Source organism: Tyto alba, unplaced genomic scaffold, assembly GCF_018691265.1.
Source record: "Tyto alba isolate M040663 unplaced genomic scaffold, T.alba_DEE_v4.0 Super-Scaffold_15, whole genome shotgun sequence".
NCBI lineage: Eukaryota > Metazoa > Chordata > Aves > Strigiformes > Tytonidae > Tyto > Tyto alba.
The window spans coordinates 4797137-4817204 of NW_024881277.1; the positions used below are offsets into that span (position 1 = coordinate 4797137).

Sequence of the window (20068 nt, forward strand, 5' to 3'; positions counted from 1 at the left end):
CCTGACTCTTTAATTTGTGAGATTGTCTGCATTGTGGGGGACACAGTTATTCTCTCGTAACTATTGATTTTCTTTAAAGGAAGTCAAGGTAGTTTACACCTGAAGGGTACTTGGGCAAATCTAGGACACCTATTAACTCGAGTCAATCTGGAATCCTTGTGAAAAGCTGAGCATTTGCTTCCTGGCTGCTGGGAAAAGATTCTGCTTTCAGGTCAGTCTGGAAATGCCCTTGCTTCATACTTCATCTGCTTTAGGCTTTTAGCGATTGCAGAGTGTAATTTACCAGTAATAAAAACCCAATTATGCGCTGAACAACAAGGATTTTTGAGAAGTCTTACGAATTTCTCTTTGTGAGGGGGCTGTGTGTGCCTCACTGGATTTCTTGCCTGCATTTGCCAGGAGAACAAGTGCTTTATCTTCTTCATGCTCACCATCTCAGTCTTTGAACATCCTTTTCTCCTTTACTCTGTCTTCTACCTTAAAACTAACCACTGTGCCCTTTGAGGACACTGGTGTTCTGTTTTGTTTTGTTTTTTTTTTTCCACAGTGGGAGTATTTGTCATTCATCCTAGATCTCAAATGGAAGTACTGAGGTTCAGTTAATGTGATCTAAGGAAACCAGAGGGCCCCCCCCTCAGGAAACGTTGCCCCTGGGGTTGAGACCTGCCCTCTGTCTGTTCAGATTGCTTGTGGGACCGGACCTGCCCTGTGGTTTGTTTATCTGCTACCATGGGGAGTTGCTGGGGAGGGTGGGCTCATTGGCTTCAGCAAAGGCTTTGTGTGATAGAATTCTGTCACGGATATGAAAATACTGCCTGTTAAGTAACTGATACAAATCTCTGTTCCATTATGATCAGATTATCTCTGAACTTCATAGGACTGAATTATAATGCAGATTCATACTCCATAGTTCCATTGCAATAGTTTGTTTTAAAAGCTGTATCAGATAGATTGAAGAGAGAAGAGCTTGTGACAATGTGGGGAAATGCAATCAATGCAAATTAACTTATTTAACATTTCTAGTGTAGAGACGTCCAATATCACAGTAGCATTTCATCGTTAAAGAAAAAAAGATGTTGGTAATTTCTAGTTGTTTGGTATCCTCCAGGTTATCGGAGATGGTGATTTGAAGAATCAGGTTTCCAATATGAACAAAACAAAAGCGTGATCTGAAAAAAGGTGAATTTAAAACCATAGTGACTTCTCAACATCAAGCTATTTGAGATTTGTGAAAAAGCAGACTTTATCTTATTAATAAGATAAATCAAATATGCATTATGAGCCCCTAGTAAGAATGTGTGTCCTGATACACCAAGGGAGTCAATATTGATTAGCATAAAGTAGCTTCATATTTAATAAATGACTCTTTAAATTTACAATTTTCAGTTAGTATTAGACATGTTAAAATATAAAATATACCTTACATTTCATTGTAACAGTTATCGACTAATTTAATATTTTCAAGCAAATATGGGCAAAACATAAAATGATTTATATTGAATGAATTAAAGGACAAGTTTATAATACTGTATAGGAAGCCACGATGTTTGTCCTAAGATGTATACAAACCTTGAACAGTTAGGACAAACAAGAGTGGGATTACAGAAGGTTTCAAGAATTGAAAAGTTGTGTTTGTTATTTTCATGATGACTTGTTTTAGCAAATATTTGAAAAAGTTATGAGATTATCTATGGAAGACAAAATATCTCTTAAGTGTCAGGAAAGGATTTCAGTCTTACTCTTTTCCTAAGCTATGACAGGTTAAAGCACCTCATTAAAACAGACCATCTAATCATAAAAAAAAAAAAAAAAAATTCTGTAGATGGGAAAATAGGGAATTTTTGCTTCAGCCTTAGTTCTCTGAAATACCAATTATCTTCTAAATGGGTGGATGAATTTGCATGAAGGACATGCTCTACTGTGGATTAATTTTCTGTGTTGGGATGGAATTACAAATTTTAGTTTAAACCATTGCATGTAGGATCGTCTTTGCTTTTGCGGAGTTTAACAGTGGAACAGCTAGATATCAGGGACTGGTTGCTCCTGTTTGTGTAAGAGATGGATCAAAAGAAATAGTAAAGAAACTATTATGTTTTCTATTTATGGTGTATTAGTTCCTTAGGCGATATGATAAGCAAACTCAAACTCTCCATCAACAGTGGGTATTATTGGAAATACTACTAATTATAATACATGAAGTATACTATCACAAAGAATATTAGATTTCTACAAAGTGTCTACTTAAGTGCCGTTTATTCTTCTTTAGTTCTTGAGTTAAAAGGAAAGCTTCCATCCCTGCAATTCAAAACTGTGGTTCCCAAAGTAATGAATAAATTATGGTGACTTTAGTTCACGGCTATCTCTGTACAATAATCAGAAGTATCAGCTCTCTAAAGATTACGTGATAACTGCAGGTGGTTGAGAAAAAAATTTGGAATTGGTTTGCATTGGAATAAAACAAAACCAGACTCATGAGAAGCCTGCCTACTTCAAAATATTTTTCAAAAAGCTCCCTGTAACATGCTGAAACACAGCAGGCCTGTTTGCTGCGAGGGAAGAAGACGCTCCCTGCTATGGCAGCGCGCTGGCTGAGTGCAAACAGCAGCTTCAGGGGAAGTAGGTACAGCTGGTGAACTGAAGGTTTCTGATTACTTCCTTCATTTGACTATTAGCTTTTGGGAGGCTTCTTGCAAGATGAATAGCTGAAAACCATCCTAAGATAACTAAATTTTTATAAGCTGCCATGACAGCCGTCAGAGTTCTCTTTCTCATTGTGAAGAAACACTTAGGAAGGTGTAATGATGTGTTTTAGCATTTGCATAGCAAAGTACTGTACAGGGACTCCTGGAGAGTTGTGAATCTAGCACTTCATCGTAATCAGAGTAATAATGATTAAACTTCTGGGGAGTTGGTGAGACTGGGAGAAACGTCCCTGCAGCAAGGGGACTTTCTCTGAGAAGATGTTTTCTTGTTGAGGGAGTTCTCTTTTAAACATGAACCCCTGAAGCCCTCTGTTCCTCACTGTCGGGGCAGGTGCTTCCTCTATATCTACTCAAAGCTTTCCTAACCAGAGAAAGAGGAAATCCACAAAGCTGTCTGGGTAGCTAGAGCCACACTGTGCGCTTTGGCAGCAGCTGAGGTGGTGTCAGGCTTGTTCCTGCTTCTTTTTTGCAAGAAAGATGCTGTTGTGAGGGGCATTTGGAGCTGTGGCCTTTGGTCATGGGCTGGAGAAAGGGTTTCCTGCCCATGGAGACATGCAGTGTAGGGGATCAAACAAGCCTGGTAAACTTCACCTGAGGATGCTAAAAAAAGTCTAAATCCACCCCAGTATAATAATTATCGGTTGTCTTCAGAACACATGAGATCTGGGTTAAGTAGTGAAAGACAGAGATGACAAACATAGTGGTTGTGTCTGTCTGTGGGAGTCGGGGAGCAGAAACTAAGTAGCTGTAGATCAGCCGTCTTCTTTTCTTTGCACAGAAGGATCCTTCTAAGGATCCAGAAGAACTAACAACAGTTGTACCTACATCTGGATTTTATTTGCTGCAACTAATTTCCCTGTTCACTGTTGCTCTTGGAGATGCTGTTATACATAGTTAGTCTGCTGCAATGCAGGCTTTGTAAAATCTGTAAATTTGCCAGAATTAAAGAGAATTAAGACTGTTCTCCAGTTGAGATAAAGTATGAAGGTGAATTAGCAACTCCCCTTATTCTGACGTGGGATTTCTGTCGTTAGTGTTTTTTTCCTCTGATCGAGGTGGAAAAATGAATGTAAAAATTCTTTCTTGTAGTGTTTCTACCAGTTCTCAGACTATGTCTCTGCTGTCACAGCTGGAGAAGATCAATTTGGATTCTGTATTAGGAGAAGCAGACAATGCCAGATATGTTACCTCAGAGATCCTTCATCTGGTTCAGAGTCAAGGTAAATATCTCAGTTTTATGGTTTTAGTAGTTTTTCTTTTGATGAGCCATCCTTCTCGTATTTCTTCCGAGGTGGACTTTAATTTTGTTTCTGTTCGGTGGACTTGATTAGCCGTCTGTTTTTGTCACTGATTGTTTAAAGCACCTGTTTAAGGCCATGTTTAATGTTGTCTGATATAGTATTGGTTACACTGAGTGCATTTTGTATTGTCAAACAGCTATAATTTAAGTGATAATTCACCGTATACATGTGTATATATATATGAGAAGTAGAAGTATCTGGAAGAGAGCTTTCTTACAGATTTTACCCTTAGAGTGTTTTTTTCTAGGACAAGGTTGTTGAACAAGTGAAAGCAAAAATGAGATTTAAAGTCACTTAATTCTTTGATTTATTTTAGTTAGTATTATCTACATATATGCAGTTTTTAATAGATTTTATTATTTACAGTGTAGTGTAGATTTTCTGATCAATCTGTATGTGATCACAGGGCATTTTGCCCACAAGCTAGTATATTAAAAGAAAAATGGTCTTTTTCTGACTGGCAGAAAAAACAAGAAGGAGATGACTTCTAAGGGCTCCACTGGAATAGAAGTTATCCTGTCAGCCCTAGAGGTAAAACCTTCCGATCTGTGTGGTTATGGGTACGTAGCAAGTTTTCATTTTATCACTGGGCTTTGTATTACTACAAATACGTTGTTATCCTATCTAGTCTCCAACACTTGTGTAGGACTGTGATGATTAGATATGGTCTAGTTAAGAATTTCTCTCCCTTATTTTTAAATATTGTAAGAAATTATTTGTCAACTATCAGTTCTAATTAATATGCCATATTGCAAACTAAATTTTAATTGTTTTTTTTGGTTAATTCAGGCTGCATAGTAGATGATTAGCTGGGTGGTTACATCTTAAATTCTGTTTGATTTAGTGGTGGCAGTTTCTCTGAGCTTGTAAGTATTTAAACCACTGTATTAGACTTCTACATTAAGTAAAGAAATCCCTCTATTTTACATTGCAGAATACAAAAGATCCTCAAAGTATTTGAAATATATCGAATATCCTCATTGAGATTGTGTCAGTTGGTAAGTTTTCATTAAGGAGCAGTTTGCAATTTGTGATTATATTCCTGTATTCTTCTGCAGAAGTTGTGTTTTTCCTTTGGGAGGCAGGGTTGTGTTTTTTTAGTAATTTTTGGGGTTGTTTCGAATGTTTGCTAACAGTGATTTGTATGCAGAATAAAAAGAACACAAAGACTGAAGCCACCTTTCAAATAATCATACACAAATAATTTACGTTGCTGTAAGTATAAGGCCAGCAGGTTCTTTCATAGTGCAGTCACATATGAGGAAAATATTTCTGTTCTAAAGACTTTCCTTATGATAACTGTAGCTTAGGTTCTTAATTGTTCTTTGGCTTCGGAGATATCAGTTGAGTTTTAATTCCTAGGTGGCGGTCGGAGGGCAGGCGTCTTAGTCACTAAAGGAGGGACACAGATCTTATTGCAGTTGCTTTTGACTGCCAGCAAAGACTCTCCACCAACTGGAGAATTAATGGTGCTTCTTCATACTCTTCTTGCAAAAATTGGTCCAAAAGGTGATAATGATATACATACATAATATGGCTTAATACTTTGTAGTTTTATGATTGTAACTTCAAAAAAATTTTCTTTCTATTATTGTGTAAGCGTGCATGTATTCAGAATTGGTAAAGGAGAACACAAAGATGAGTAAAATAGAGGGGAGGAAAGAATGATGAAAAATAGGTTAGCAGAGTTGACAGCAGAAGAAATTCACAGTTCGTTTAACTTTTTTTTTTGATAACAACTTCAAAATTAGTGTGAATAATCTTGTATTTCTTTGACGTCAGACACAAAGATTGGCATGAAAGCAAGAATTAATGGTGCCCTAAACATATCATTGAATTTAGTGAAGCAGAATTTGCAAAACCACAGGCTAATATTGCCATGTCTTCAAGTATTAAGAGTTTACTCAACCAACTGTAAGTACTGCTGATAGTTATTTTTTTTCCCATGTGATACAAAAGTTTTTACCTAGATACAGTTGAAACATCCGATCTACATGCTTGTTCAATGTTAGATGTTTAAAATAATTATTTTTATCTGAGAATTCAAATTGCTTGAATTCTAATAAAAGCTGTGAAGCGTGCTTGTACATCTCGTGTGTCTTCGATTTTTATTCAGTTTGTGTGTTATATATATATATACAAACACTGCCGGGGGTTTTAACCAGTGCTATTGGATGTGTGAAACTGAGTCATCTAACTTTCATAAATGCTGATCCTTTAAGATTTAAACCAGAAATACTAACATTATGCTTGCGAAAGCACTTCAAATTAAATAATTATTCTTTTTATTATACACGCTCACTTATTTTTCTTTTTACTATTTTATTTCATTGTAGATCACTAATGTAAAACTTGGTTCACACAGGACATATTTTAATTATTTAACCTTTCCCTTATTCATTGTGTTGAAGTGCCCTACTATTGGGCTAATACTCTTCCACAAGAGCCGAATTCATTGTCTGGGCAGGCAGTAGGAAGTTGAGGAAAGTAGTGTGTTTCTTGCTGTATCTCTGCTGTTGCTTAGATGCTCTTAAGTTTTTCCTTTGAACTCAAAGTGGCCATTAAACCTCTTAAATAAATATGAGAAATTGAGAACTTAATCACATTCCTCCAAGAGAATCCATAGGATGATCTGTAAGTTTATGTTTTCAGGACATTCAGATGAGCACCTATAATTCATAAAGTCCCAATTCTTTTAAAATGTGGAAACTTTATTTCTCTTGCACTTCTGATAATGAGGTAAAATGCTTCTAAATGGGAGCGTTGAATACAGATAGTTACACAGCTTAGGTGAAAAGTTGCTTTATCCTGAAAATGGGAAATTGAACGGAGTGTCTAATTTGGATTCTGCGTAGACCAGTTCTATCTTGTATTTCCCACTCCTTATAAACAGAAAAAGTAGCAGTTTATTACATTCCGATAAGTAGTACTGGTTAAGCATTGCGTACAGTTGCCACCAGGATAGAGTCCTAACTTTTCTTAGATTCCAGTGGTGTAATGTTGCTGCTCATGATGATGAAATTGCAACTTGGGTTCAAGTACTAAATTCTACACTAATCGCAGCATTCATTATGCTGAAGTCAATTTTTAGTTGCTCTCTTCCTGCTTCATTAGGAGTGCATATTGCTAGACTTGCTTGGGAATTGAATTTCTGTGCCTGTTTCAGCAGTTTGTATTTTCAGTGGGCATTGGGCTTCAGCCATGTATGCACTGAGTGAGCAGAATGTAGGTCTTAACGTAATTTATTTTGTTCCCTTTCAAATAGATTTTTTTGTTTGTTTGTTTCTGAGAACATACATGCCTAACATGTAGCTCAGGAAAGCTTGGATCGGTTGGCATTTCCAAATTTTACAGTGAATGCTTGGCTTTCAAATCCTGGTGGACGTACCTGTCTATTCTGATACTGAAGGATAATAACAAGTCATAAAACTTGTCAGATTTGACATTTTAGAAACCCTGCTGTCTTGACAAACAGAGATTTTTTTTTTTGGAAGAAAATTGGAAGAAATTTTTTGGAAGAAAAGAGAGCAGAAGCATGCATTGGAAGTAGTATATGATTTTATTTGTAAAGTAATAATGTTTTTCTTCTCTTTCAAATTTTATCAGGATTGGATTATCACACTAATTATGCACAGAGACTATTTGCTTGTCATTGTATGTCTTAAAGCACAAACATATCTGTCATTTTTTGTACTTCAAAATGAACTTGCGTAGATTTTAGTTTATTTTTTTCTTTTGCCTTCCTTACTATCTTAAAATGGATTGTTTTTAACTCTTGCAGCTGTTAATGCAGTGTCCTTGGGAAAGAATGGAGTAGTAGAACTGACGTTTAAGTTCATTGGCCCTTTTAGTAAAAAGAACACTAGCCTTCTGAAGTAAGTAAGGTCTCTTTAATATAGTATATAGAAAAACCTTAGATACATTTCAAAACTTACTTGTAAATGGAAAATAATATTAGAGAAATTAATTGTAACTCATATTTGAAAGCCAGAGTGGAAGGAGGTGGCAAGCAGAACCACAAATCTGACAGTTTAATTTTCCCCAGTAAGGTAACAGAAAATATTTGAATGTCTATTCACAGTACTGGTAGAAGAATATAAATATTATTTTTTGTCTCTAAGATTCCTGCATGGAAACTACAATAGTTATCCTCAAATCAGGACAAACAGATGAAGATAATCCCGTCATTTTTCAATTAGTTGAATTGGCTCCCATATCTTCATTGAGTTTTTAGAGCGACACTATCTGTTTTATTTTGTAATAGAATTTTCTTTCTGTTTTATTTCAAAGCAATTATAGACTCTCAGAGCAAAATCGTAAAACATAGAGTAGCAAGCACCAGCAATATCTGTGCAGTAGGCTATTGTGTGTTAGAAAAAGAAATAAATTCACTGCATACCTTAAAGTGATGACTTAAAATTTTTTTTTGCTTCCCTCTGTGTTTTTATGTTGTTGTTTTTTTTTTGTTTTGTTTTGTTTGTTTTTTTTTTTTTTTAAGTGAACTTAGGGTAAAAATAGATAAATAGGTCTAACTGGAGGTAGCCCCTTCTTTATACATTAGCACCTCTTTTGAAGTACATACCTGTGGAAAACTGGACTTTTCATCTGGATAGCAAAGTAATAATCTTATGTTGTTCATATTCTGAATTCAGTGCAAAAAAATAGTGTTATGTTATCTAAATCTGTTATCTGTGGGCACTGGAGTATCTTTGAACAAAATGCCCTTCCCCTTTAAGCCCCAGGTAAAATTGGACATATTAACTTACTGTTCCATGATGTAAGTAATCGTGATATCCTTGTTTATGGTCTAAGATCAGATACATGAAGTCTACCTTTACAAGAGGGTAAAAAGAAGTATATACATCTTCTAGTTGTACATCTTGAGTTAACTGAGACAAGATCTTTGTGTACAAGCAAAATTTTACACATTGTATTGTAGTACAGATTGATGAGCATTACTTCTCAATCTATTTATACACTGCCAGTTTTGACCTAATTTTTTTAAAATTATGTCCTTTCCTGTGTGGGAGTACTTGTTCTGCTGCTAACATAAAAACATGACTTTCAAATGGATCTCATCCATTGATTATGGTTCATAAACATTATGTTGTTACTTTTGGTGTTTTTTTGCAAAGGCGGAAAGTTTTTTTAGCCATTGCAATGATATTTTTAGATTTCGTCATCAGACTTCAGATATATCTGAGATACATCAGATATATCAGAGATGCATGATATTTTATTAAAACCAAATTTTAAGAGCAAAGTCTGTGATACAGTGCAACCAGAAGGATGTGAGGGTAGATGTTAAACATATCTGTTAGCCGTAAATATTTTATGTAGCTTTACAATGTTGTTTGACTTTTCTTGTTATGTTGACAGGGTTGCTTTAGACACACTTGCTGCATTGCTAAAATCAGGTAAGTGTTTGACTACAAGAAACTGTTTGTCTAGTTGAGATGTATATGTGTGTGTGTGTACACACACAGAGTAGAGATAATACTAAGTCTGTGGCTAAAACAAAATCAAGGCTAGGAAATTTAGAAATAAGGGTAGTTTTATCTGGAGTCTTTGGTGCTTTAATATTTGTGTGGTATGTACATATACGTTTAATAATAAGTTACCGTCTCTTCAGTTGCACACCAGAAAGGCTGTGCTGCTTCTGCAGAACTGGGCTTGATCCAGGGTGGAGAAAGAGCCTTTTACAGGCGCTCACCTCAGCCCTTCAGTAACGGTCATCTCTAGCATAACTCCTGCACATCTTCTTTATACGTACATCTGAAAATAGCTGTTGGATGGCAGGGAGAAATGCAGGGTTTCTTCAGGTACCTTTCTGAATAATTAGGTTTTGGGTCCTAGTGACGAGTCTGTCAGTGATGCTCATGAAGCGGTGGAACCAAGGGTAATGAAACGATCGTCTGTCCCCAGACGTTGGCTATCTTGTCTGGCAGCAGCGGATCCTGACAAATGTGATCTCAGCAGAATTTGCACCAGGATTGGAACTGACAAGGAGTTAAAAACTCGTTCTCTCCGGACAGTTGTATAAAACCTGCAGCATTCCTAGTAGTTTTAGTGGAGTTGGATAAGAACCGAGGCATGATTAGATTTGCAGAAAGCCATTTCAGACAAATTACAGGAAACTTCTGTATCAGTTATTACAGGGTGCTGAGTTTTCTCATGTTTTGATCAGTGTGATACCTTGGTCTTACAGATTTGTGTAATTACTAATGTTGGGATTTCTCTTTGGCAGATTGAGGGAAAGAACAATAATTCAGAAATATTTAATATTCTGTTCTGTAAATGAGCAGTTAAACTTTAATGTTGGGGAAAGAAATTAAATCTTGAAATGGTGTGTCTTTAAAACAGAAGGTCTTGTGCATTTATTTTGAGAGGTTTTATTCAGTCCTGAGGGGTTTTGACATTGTAAATTCCTACACTTTCATATGAGTAAATCTTTTCATAAAAACACTAATCTCTGGTGTATCAAGTCCAGTTGTCATACTGATTAGCCAGTAGTGGGGGTAGAGGTACCCTGAGTTTCTCAAATTTGAGTGATAGTTGCTGCAAAACTGTATGGATGACAGCAGTAAGAAGTTTGTTTCAAATTTTGTATCTGCACAGTGTGTGTGTGTTATATAAATTTTTATCATGCTTTCATTATTTCCCTGTTAATAGGAGTGCCTTGCAGTAAGAACTTTTGATCCTCTCATCAACACGGCCAGCCTAATAATGAGAAAATGTTTTCCTAAAAATCGTCTTCCTTTACCAACTATTAGAAGTGCTTTCCATTTCCAACTCCCAGTTATTCCTGCCAGTGGTCCTGTGGCTCAGCTGTACAATTTGCCTCCTGATGGTATGTTCATTTTGTAGTATTTTATCTTTGAGTATGTAGCATAGCTTTAAGTAAGGTGGAATCAACTGCAGTTATTTTGTGTTCTCCACTAAAACCTGGATTCTGATATTCTTCTCAGCTAGAAAAGGGCCTGTGGCTGTTAGTGTAGAGCACCAGTTTCTAATGTTAAGCTTTAACTGATTAAAATTTTGTCTACACATATTTTATGGTTCTGATATATAAAATAAAAAATTAAAATGGGAACTAAAATGTCATGTTCATCAAACCCTGGACTGTAAATCATAGGCTACACATATTAGTCCACAAACTTAAATGGGTGTTGTGGTTTGGGCTCGGAGGGCAACTGAGCACCACCCAGCCGCTCATTCCCCCCCTGCCCCACAGCTCTGAGAAGGAGAAAATAAGCCAGGCTTGGGGTTCGAGGTAAGACAGGGTGGGATAAATCACCCACTATGGTCACGGGCAAAAGGCAGACTCGTTAGGTGTTAAAAAAAAAAAAAAAAGGAACGTAGATTTAATGCAGTTACTAACAACAACACTTAGACAGAGAAGGACAGTGAGAAGCATTACCGCATCTTGAGAACACCTTCCCCCCAGCCCTCCCTTTTTCCTGGGCCCAGATTTACTCCTGATATCCCTACCTCCTTACCCCAGGGGCAGGGAACTGGGGGTGCAGTCAGTGCTGCCGCTTCTTCCAACTTCAGGGCGGGAGGGGGTGGAAGGAACTTCTGAAACTTCTCCCCCTGCTCCATCGTGGTCCCCCTCTCACAGGACACAGTCCTCCACAAACTCTCTCTGACGTGAGTCCCTCCCACGGGCCACATTGTTCCCCAAACTGCTCTGGCGTTGGACACCAACTTTCTCCAACTGGAGTCCCTCCCATGGCTGCAGCCCTTCCCAAGCTGCTCCAGCGTGGACACCCCTGCGTGCTGCAATCCTCCCAGCACTGAGCTACAACAGAAGGGGCTGCTTCTTCCCACATAGTCCCAGCTGATTTCGGGTGCAGCCACCTTAGTCGGCTGTATGATGTCCCTCACAGGCCATAAATCAGTGTCTGCTCCACCGTAGATCTCCATGGGTGCCAGGGGGGGCCGCCCTGCCATCTCCCCACAGGATACAGGAGGGTCTCTGCTCCAGCACACCTCCCCCTCCTTTCTTCCTCCGTTCCTCCACTGACCTTGGTGTTCATGCAGCTGCAGCAACTGCCCCTCACCACGTCCCCTCTTAAATAGGTTATCGCGGAGGCGCAGCTGATGGCTCAGTTTTGGTGCAGAGGTGGAGCTGACTTGGAGCTGGGGGAGCCTCGAGAAGCTTCTCACAGGGGGCCACCCCTATCACCCCCTCCCCTGCTACCAAAAACCTCCCCACTCACTCAAACCCAGCACAATGGGCTCTCTTTTTAACTCGCATTCTCCTATGTGAAATGTAATCTAGTGTACACCCTGTTTTACAGGAGTGTATCTTCCTTGATTTCTTTCTGTTACTCGGAAAAACCGGATGTAGTGAATCTAGATTAACATGCCATTTGAAGCACTGTTTTTTAAATTATTGTGGTTAGTCCTTCATTTGCATGATGAGAAAGGTAGAGCTGCTTTCTTGGACTCTTGCAGTCTATGAGGCAACAGTTGTCTGCAGAGCATTTGTATGGTGCTTTGTTGGAAATAGATTCATCCCATTGTGAACACTCTTCATTAGTTCTGGATAATATTGAATGCATTTTCAGATATGGTGAAATATCTTGGTACCTGAGTAAGCAACTGATGAAGTTGCTGTCAGGAAGTTACTTTAAAATGAAGAGGCAAAGTCAGACTTTTTAGTATCTTCTTATTCACAGTACCTCCTGAAATAAAATGTGGTCATTGCGTGAAAGAAGACTCTATCTGATTGGGGTTCAGATGGATCACACTCAAACTGCAGGAGGTCAGAGTTTGTTTATGTTTTGTCTTCCAAGTGTGTTTTCGACATTTCAAAGAAATGGGTTCCAAAATCCACAGAAATTAAACCTCTACTTACTACTACCAGAAACCTTGTATTCTGTTGAAGTAGGCTACCAATAGTGGTTGGTTATTTTTAATAGATTTGTTATCTATTTTAAAAAGAAATGAAAAACCTAGGGGCATAGAATACATAGGATTTTATTTTTCAGGAAAAACTTCTGTATTAAAAGACACGTAGAATGTTGGGGTGGGTACAGATCTGAGTTTATTAAAAGTATACTCTTGTGTAGTTAGTATTGTAAAATCAAGACATGTAATCATTCTGAATACACTAGAAGATCAGTATAATTTGTAGGCCTCTGAGTGAGCTGTTTACTGGCATTCGGAAAGTTTTCTGCATGGAAAACCTTTCAGAAAGCATAACAAAAAAACCTCAGCACTCAAACCACATGAGAGCTCTAGAAAAAAGATCAAATTTGCCACTAGTGAGCAGAACACCTGCCAGAATAACCAGCTAATGCTCACTTCCACATATTAAGGAGTTAGCCCACTTCTTCTTAGTCATGTGTAAATTGGTTTGCTTCCCCTTCTTTTTCTGGGTTAAAAAGGGAAGAAGTCCTAGATAAACTGGAGTCCAAATACATCAAAGTAAGTAGAAATTAAGTGGAAACTAGTCTTTAGTGTCCCAATGGTTCCACGTGTCTAAAAAAATAACATGTTGCTGTATGCTTTGGGGGTGAAATTTAGTTGCCAGCCTGTCTAGGCTGAGCAGTTGCAGTGACCACTCTCCTTGAGTATTTTCCGCACCGATTGAATCTCCAGTGATATGTTCCTGATTTTTTTTTTTCCTTAGATTGTTACGCACCCACTTAAACAAGACAAAAAAGGTGAAGAGGGTGTCTCCTCCCACTGTTCCCTGATACAGGGGCAACACTAGCTGACATGACTAAAAGCTGCCGAGATCTCAGTTGTTTCGTTGGATGTGGTCATTACTACTTGTGTTGGGAAAACATGTCAGAGCCACCTCCTTTTGTGCTGACCTCAAGCCATGCTGAGATGTTCTCGACACATACACATTCTAAAGTATTTCTAATAGCCATCTGCTGTCTTGCTGGGGTTTTGGGGGCAGAAGGGTGTTGGGTATTTTTTAGTTTTGTTTAAACCAGAGATCTTTGATTTTACTTAAAACTTCATGGAAGTGTAATAAACTGGGTCTGCAACATTGTCAAACAAGCATTTTATTTTGTAGATCTTGTACTAGTAATTAATGTTTACTAGTTGGTTTTCACAGCTTTTTCAAGTGGTAAGTAAAAAAGAAAGTAAATCCAGAACATAAAGTTTTTTTGAGTTTATGTATCAGAGAGTCATAAAATGGTTTGGGTTGGAGGGGACCTTAAAGATCGCCTAGTTCCAACCCCCCTGCCATGGGCAGGGACCCCTTCCACTAGACCAGATTGCCCAAAGCCCCGTCCAACCTGGCCTTGAACACTTCCAGGGAGGGGGCAGCCACAGCCCCTTTAGGCAACCTGTTCCAGTGTCTCACCACGCTCACAGGAAAGAATTTCTTCCTTCCACCTAATCTAAATCTACCTTCCTTCAGTTTCAGACTGTTACCCCTCACCCTCTGACTACACTCCCTGATAATTGTCCCTCCCCATCTTTCCTGTAGCCCCCTTTAAGTGCTGGAAGGCCGCTGTAAGGTCCCCCTGGAACCTTCTCTCCCCTCGGCTGAACAACTCCAACTCTCTCAGCCTGTCCTCGTAGGGGAGGTGCTCCATTCCCCTGATGATCCTCATGGCCCTTCTCTGGACCCACTCCAACAGGTCCATGTCCTTCTTCTATTGCGGGCACCAGAGCTGGACACAGCCCTCCCAGTGGGGTCTCACGAGAGTTGAATAGAGGGGCAGAATCCCCTCCCTCGACCTGCCGACCACACTTCTCTTCACGCAGCCCAGGACGTGGTTGGCTTTTTGGGCTGTGAGTGCACGTTGTTGGCTCCCAGTCAGTTCTCCATCCACCAACACCCCCGAGTCCTTTTCCTCAGGGCTGCTCTCAATCCACTCATCACCCAGCCTGTATCTGTGGTTGGGATTGCCTTGACCCATGTGCAGGACCTTGCACTTGACCTTGTTGAACTTCATGAGGTTTGCACAGGCCCACCTCTCAAGGCTGCCCAGGTCCCTCTGGATGGCATCCCTGCCCTCCAGCGTGTCGACAGCACCGCCCAGCTTGGTGTCATAGGCAAACTTGCTGAGGGTGCACTTGATCCCACTGTCCGTGTCCCCAACAAAGATGTTAAGCAGTGCTGGTCCTGACACCACCCCTGAGGAATGCCACTCGTCACTGCTTTTTACTCGCCATAGACCACAACCCTTTGAGTGCAACCACCCAGCCAATTCCTTATCGGCTGAGTGGTCTATCCATCAAATCCACACCTCTCCAATTTAGAGACAAGGATGTCATGCAGTACAGCAGCTTTGCAGAAGTCCAGGTAGATGACATCTGTTGCTCTTCCCTATCCACCGGTGTTGTAACTCTGTCATAGATTAAATGTTTTGGATTAAATGTGTAATCTGCCTTACAAAGCTTTTTTGTATCACAGTGGATGATGCAGTAGATGAAAGTGATGATCATGAAGATACTGAAACAGAACCAGAAGTTGAAACCGAAAATGATGATGGTAAGGACCAACATTTTAAGGTTGGTATGAGATAAAATGGACAGGCAGAAGTCAGGCATAATGGGTTTTTAAGTTGCTTGAATCATGTATACAGCCATATATATTCTAAGTGTAAAAGGACTTTGAAGAGGTTTCCTGGGAAGTTCCTAAAATTAAAGAAGCTGCTGAAACTGAAGGTGGGTTCTGCTTGAAAATGTCAGCCTTTGTTGTTCAGATTTTTATCAAAACTTGTTTGCTTCACACTTGATGTGTCTGGAGTACAGTGGAAGAGAGCTGCAAAGTCTTAGCAGTGTTCTGTTTCCTAACTTGTATTTCTCTTAGACCATTCTTCCCACCTGAGCTGCTCAGTATGTAGGAGCTGCTCTTAACTTTCTCTGCCGTTCTGGACTGGGATTGACTAGGCCAGTGTTTCAGCACAGTAAATTTGAAGTTCAGCCAGCTGTAGAGGTAGAGATCAGACCTCTCAGTATTGTAGCACTTTGGGAAAGTCTTGTTCTGCTCTCCAGCTGCCAGTCAGGACATGAAAAAGAACATTTGGTCAGAACAGCCTTTTTCTATTTTTATGGAACATACATTCAGGAGTTAATTGAACTGTATGGACAGGCAAATTTTATTCAAGGATCTCATGAGCCCTGATGAAGGGATTATCTTCCATAGAAGCAGTTAGGCTTTTGTCACTGCAGTCAGATGAAATCTCCACATTCCAGGTTGCAATAGTTGGACTGTGCACAGATCTCATGTGAAGTGTCGTCTGATGTCTGTGCATAATATATTTGTATGAAAGCAAGAAAATTTAGATGTTTGTAATCTTCTGTTGACACGGGGGCTTTGGCATATTAGTAAAACTGAGCTGCTTAAACCTTCCTGGTGAAAGAGATAGTTTAGCTAATTTTAAAATAGTGATATTCAGCTTTTAAGGGAATGGCTGCATCAGAATTAAAAGGTGAATGTAATTATTTTAGAAGTTCATTAATTCTGGACGCAAGATTAATTTATTCTGGTGCTCTTTCAGAATGATGATATTGAGACTGATATTAATAAACTGAAACTAGACAGGAATTGGGAAGACCCATAGAAGAGCTGAAAATATATGAGCAATTTTTCCCGGAACTTTTAGAAAACTTTCAGGTAAAGTATGTGTTACCCACACATCCCTCATCATGATGCATTGACCCTGGTATAGTCTGCTTTTTTTTTTTGGGGGGGGGGGGGGGGTGAGGGGGTGGGAGGGGGAGATGTTAGTGGGTTAGTTAGTTCCTCTAGCCAAAAAGTGAGAGTCAGCAGTTCTAGAGCTACATGAGAGTGCTATATAGTGAGTTATTCAGTTAGATGTTATGGGTTGACTGAAAAGGGGGCTGTTGGCAGATATAAAGGAAAACTGTTTTCTAATGTCTGATTATTGCACACAGCAGGAAGTAAAATTGTAGGAAAGGATGTGAGACTTCTGACAAAAATTCATCATGGTAGGTATTTCCTTAAATGCTGTGCACCTCTTTAAAGCAGTTGGTTGAAGTACCTGGGGAATTGCATTGACTTGATAGCTTGCTACTTAATAACTACTTGTTTATTGCTGTGACACTATCTTCTTGTAAAAGCTGAAACTTCATTGCTATGTTCATGTAAGTTTAAAACATAATAACTGTTGTCTTTTAAGTTATGCTTATTTTGGATTATTGCGAAGCATACCTCAGGAACAATGCAATAGAAGGTTTTCTAATATTAATGAAACTTTAGGAACTGTTTATTTTTTTTTTTAATATTTTTTTTCTCTTTTATTTTTTAAGGAATGTGAGTTAGTTTCCAAGGAACCAAAGCCTTTTGTAGCTGATGCAAATCTGAGTGGACCTATTGTTGTTCTACAGCAGGAGAAGAGCACTCTGCTGAACAAACAAGTCAACAAAAGGAGTTGCTTTGAAGGAGAGCAATCCTTTATTGACAGAGGAATCCAATAGAAGGCCAGCCTTTCTGGAACTACCAAAGAAAGAAACTATTAAAGACAGTAGTCTACATGAGCAAAATGATCAAAGGAACTGTTAGCAGTCGCAATCCGAAAGAATTTACCTACACACAGCAGATAAGCAGGCACTTCTTTATTCCAGTGCTGGGGAACACGGGGGATAGCTCCGCCAAAGACGTGTTCGTCGACAGGTACAAAGCACAACATATTTATACACTTTTTCAGCAGAGTCATGGTTACAGAAGATCAACAAAATTCATAAAGTTTAAGTTGACCTTAATAATGATTGGCTTTCTGTTACCTCATCTTACCTCTCTTCCTATTCTACAGAGATCATTGGTCATCTTTACTGATTGATTTAAATAGAATGGGGGGAGGGCAGTGATTAACATATTCATGTTATTTCCTGGGAATTATTATCATATGCAAATGTCCCTAACGCATGCGTGGTTATACTGGACGGGGTCCTCTGGTGGTGTCGATAGTCTTCCTCACTGTGTCGGCTGATTGAACTCCATCCCTGCGCATGCTCACTCCATCTTTGGTTAATGTTCACCTCTCCCTTGGTGAACCAAGGGAACTTGAACAATAGGTACCAGTTTTCCTCTGGTACCTATTGTTTCAAGTCAAGATCCATAACCAGTACCCATTGTGTTAATTCAGAGTCCATAGTGTTCAAGGCACACAGCATACTAGTTGCTTAATCCTAAGGGCCTCAGTGTACTTTATATTCTCAGAACTACTGTAGCTTCATGTTAAATCAAAATCATACTTTTAAACTAAAATCAAAATAATATTCTAGGATCCCGACTGTTTTATTAAGGTATTTGCAACAGAACTTGCTTCCAAAGAAACTTGCCAGTGTCTAAGCCAAGAAATTGTGAAAGGATTGGACAGAATCAGTCTGCAGAACAGTGCGAAAAATGATCAGTATTATGGTACTGGGTGTGTAATAAAGAAGGAAAGCAAAACGGGCCTTACCACACTTGCTTGTAGTAAACCTTGTGAACATGTTTCACCCTGTGGAAGTAGCCTCTTTGAAGGATCATCTGTCTGGCTGGGAAAACTCTGCTGCACTGGAGTGGATTCCGAGGAGGAGGATTCCAGATCTAGTTCATCAGGGGAACAAGTCATGCTTGAAGTTTCTGATGTATCACCAGTTCATGACTGTGATCTTTATATTGAAATGGTGAAAACCACAAAGTCTATTCCTGAATATTCAGAAGTGGCCTATCCAGATTATTTTGGCCATATTCCACCCCCATTTAAGGAGCCTATTCTGGAAAGGCCGTATGGAGTACAGAGGTGAGTTACCATACTCCTTTTTTGTTGTTTTCCTTCCCCTGAGAAACAATCTTTAGGATGAGATTAGCAGGCACATATACAATGTTTATTAGTCATTTAAAACTGTTTTCCGTGAAAAGTAGTTTGAAGATAGGTGAGTAGACATTGATCAATGCAGAACCATAAACAAGATAAACAATATGTTCTGATGTTGTAATTGCTAATTCTGTAATTCAGTTTCTAAATACTAAGTTTAACTTACAGTCTCCCCTTGTGCCTTCCCACCATCCCCCATCATGTGAATTTTGTAGTTTAAAAACCAAAAGAAAACAAAACAACCCATGAAAAACCCAGACAAACAAACAAGAAAAACCCCACCTGAATGCTCCCTTCAGGTCTTAGCAAAGAGAGGACAGTTAATAGTTTAAAGATACTTCAGCTCTTCTCTTTGCTGTGCTATCAAATAGATCTTTAAAGAAAATGTAGTGGGAAAAAAAAAATGCCTATAACTGTTTGTTTTTAGTGATTGTAGGTATAACAGAATTTAGAGGTAACAAATTCTGAGGATGCAGTTTGTGTTAGTTCCTGCAGAATAACACCCAATAAACACAGAATGAAAAATAAACCGACAAAAACCAACAGATCAATCCACCCATTTATTTCTTCACTGAGAGGTATTAGGAGGTGATGGAGGGTGATGTGGTTCTTAAGAATAATTAGCAGAGGCGGTATGAAGAGCTGGCTCACGTGCACAGGAAATTACTGTAGAGACAAATCAGCATGCTGGCGGAACATGTAATAGTAGGTACGGGACCTTGCCGCTTGCTTTCAGCTTTATACTTATCACTTTAACCAGTTTCTTGAGCTACTTCGTATTTACACTTATTAAAAGGATCAAGTGTGCTCAGGTGGTATAATTAAAATCCTTTAGTTGTTTCACACGTGTTGTAAAAAAGCGATCTTTCTAGTGAAATGACCAAGTGTTAAAACACTAACAACATGAGTATGTCATTACTAGAAAGCCTCCTTCAGTGTTGAAGGAAAAGAATCTTCCCTACAAGCTTATTTTTTAAACAGATTCAACTGATTTAGAAGGGAGATAATCTTGAGTCAGAAGTCACCTAAGAACTGCATTTTAAGGAAGTCTTGCAAATCTTCATGTATTTTTTGTAGTACTTAATAATTCTGAATTTTCCTGAGTAAAACTGAGTGAAGTCAGGTAGAATTTGTCATTCCACAGCTTGTTCTTAGATGTAAAGCACTGTATTATCTTTGATTTTTAACCGACAAACCTATGTGTGTGGTTATACATAAAGCTGATTTCTAAACCATGAAGGTAATTCTAGAGTATGTTTTA

General features: G+C 38.8%; 1 pseudogene; it reads left to right on the forward strand.

Annotated features, from left to right (window-relative positions):
* Positions 1-147: 147 nt before the first annotated feature.
* Positions 148-18736, forward strand: LOC122153023 (annotated as a pseudogene).
* The last annotated feature ends 1332 nt before the right edge of the window (positions 18737-20068 follow it).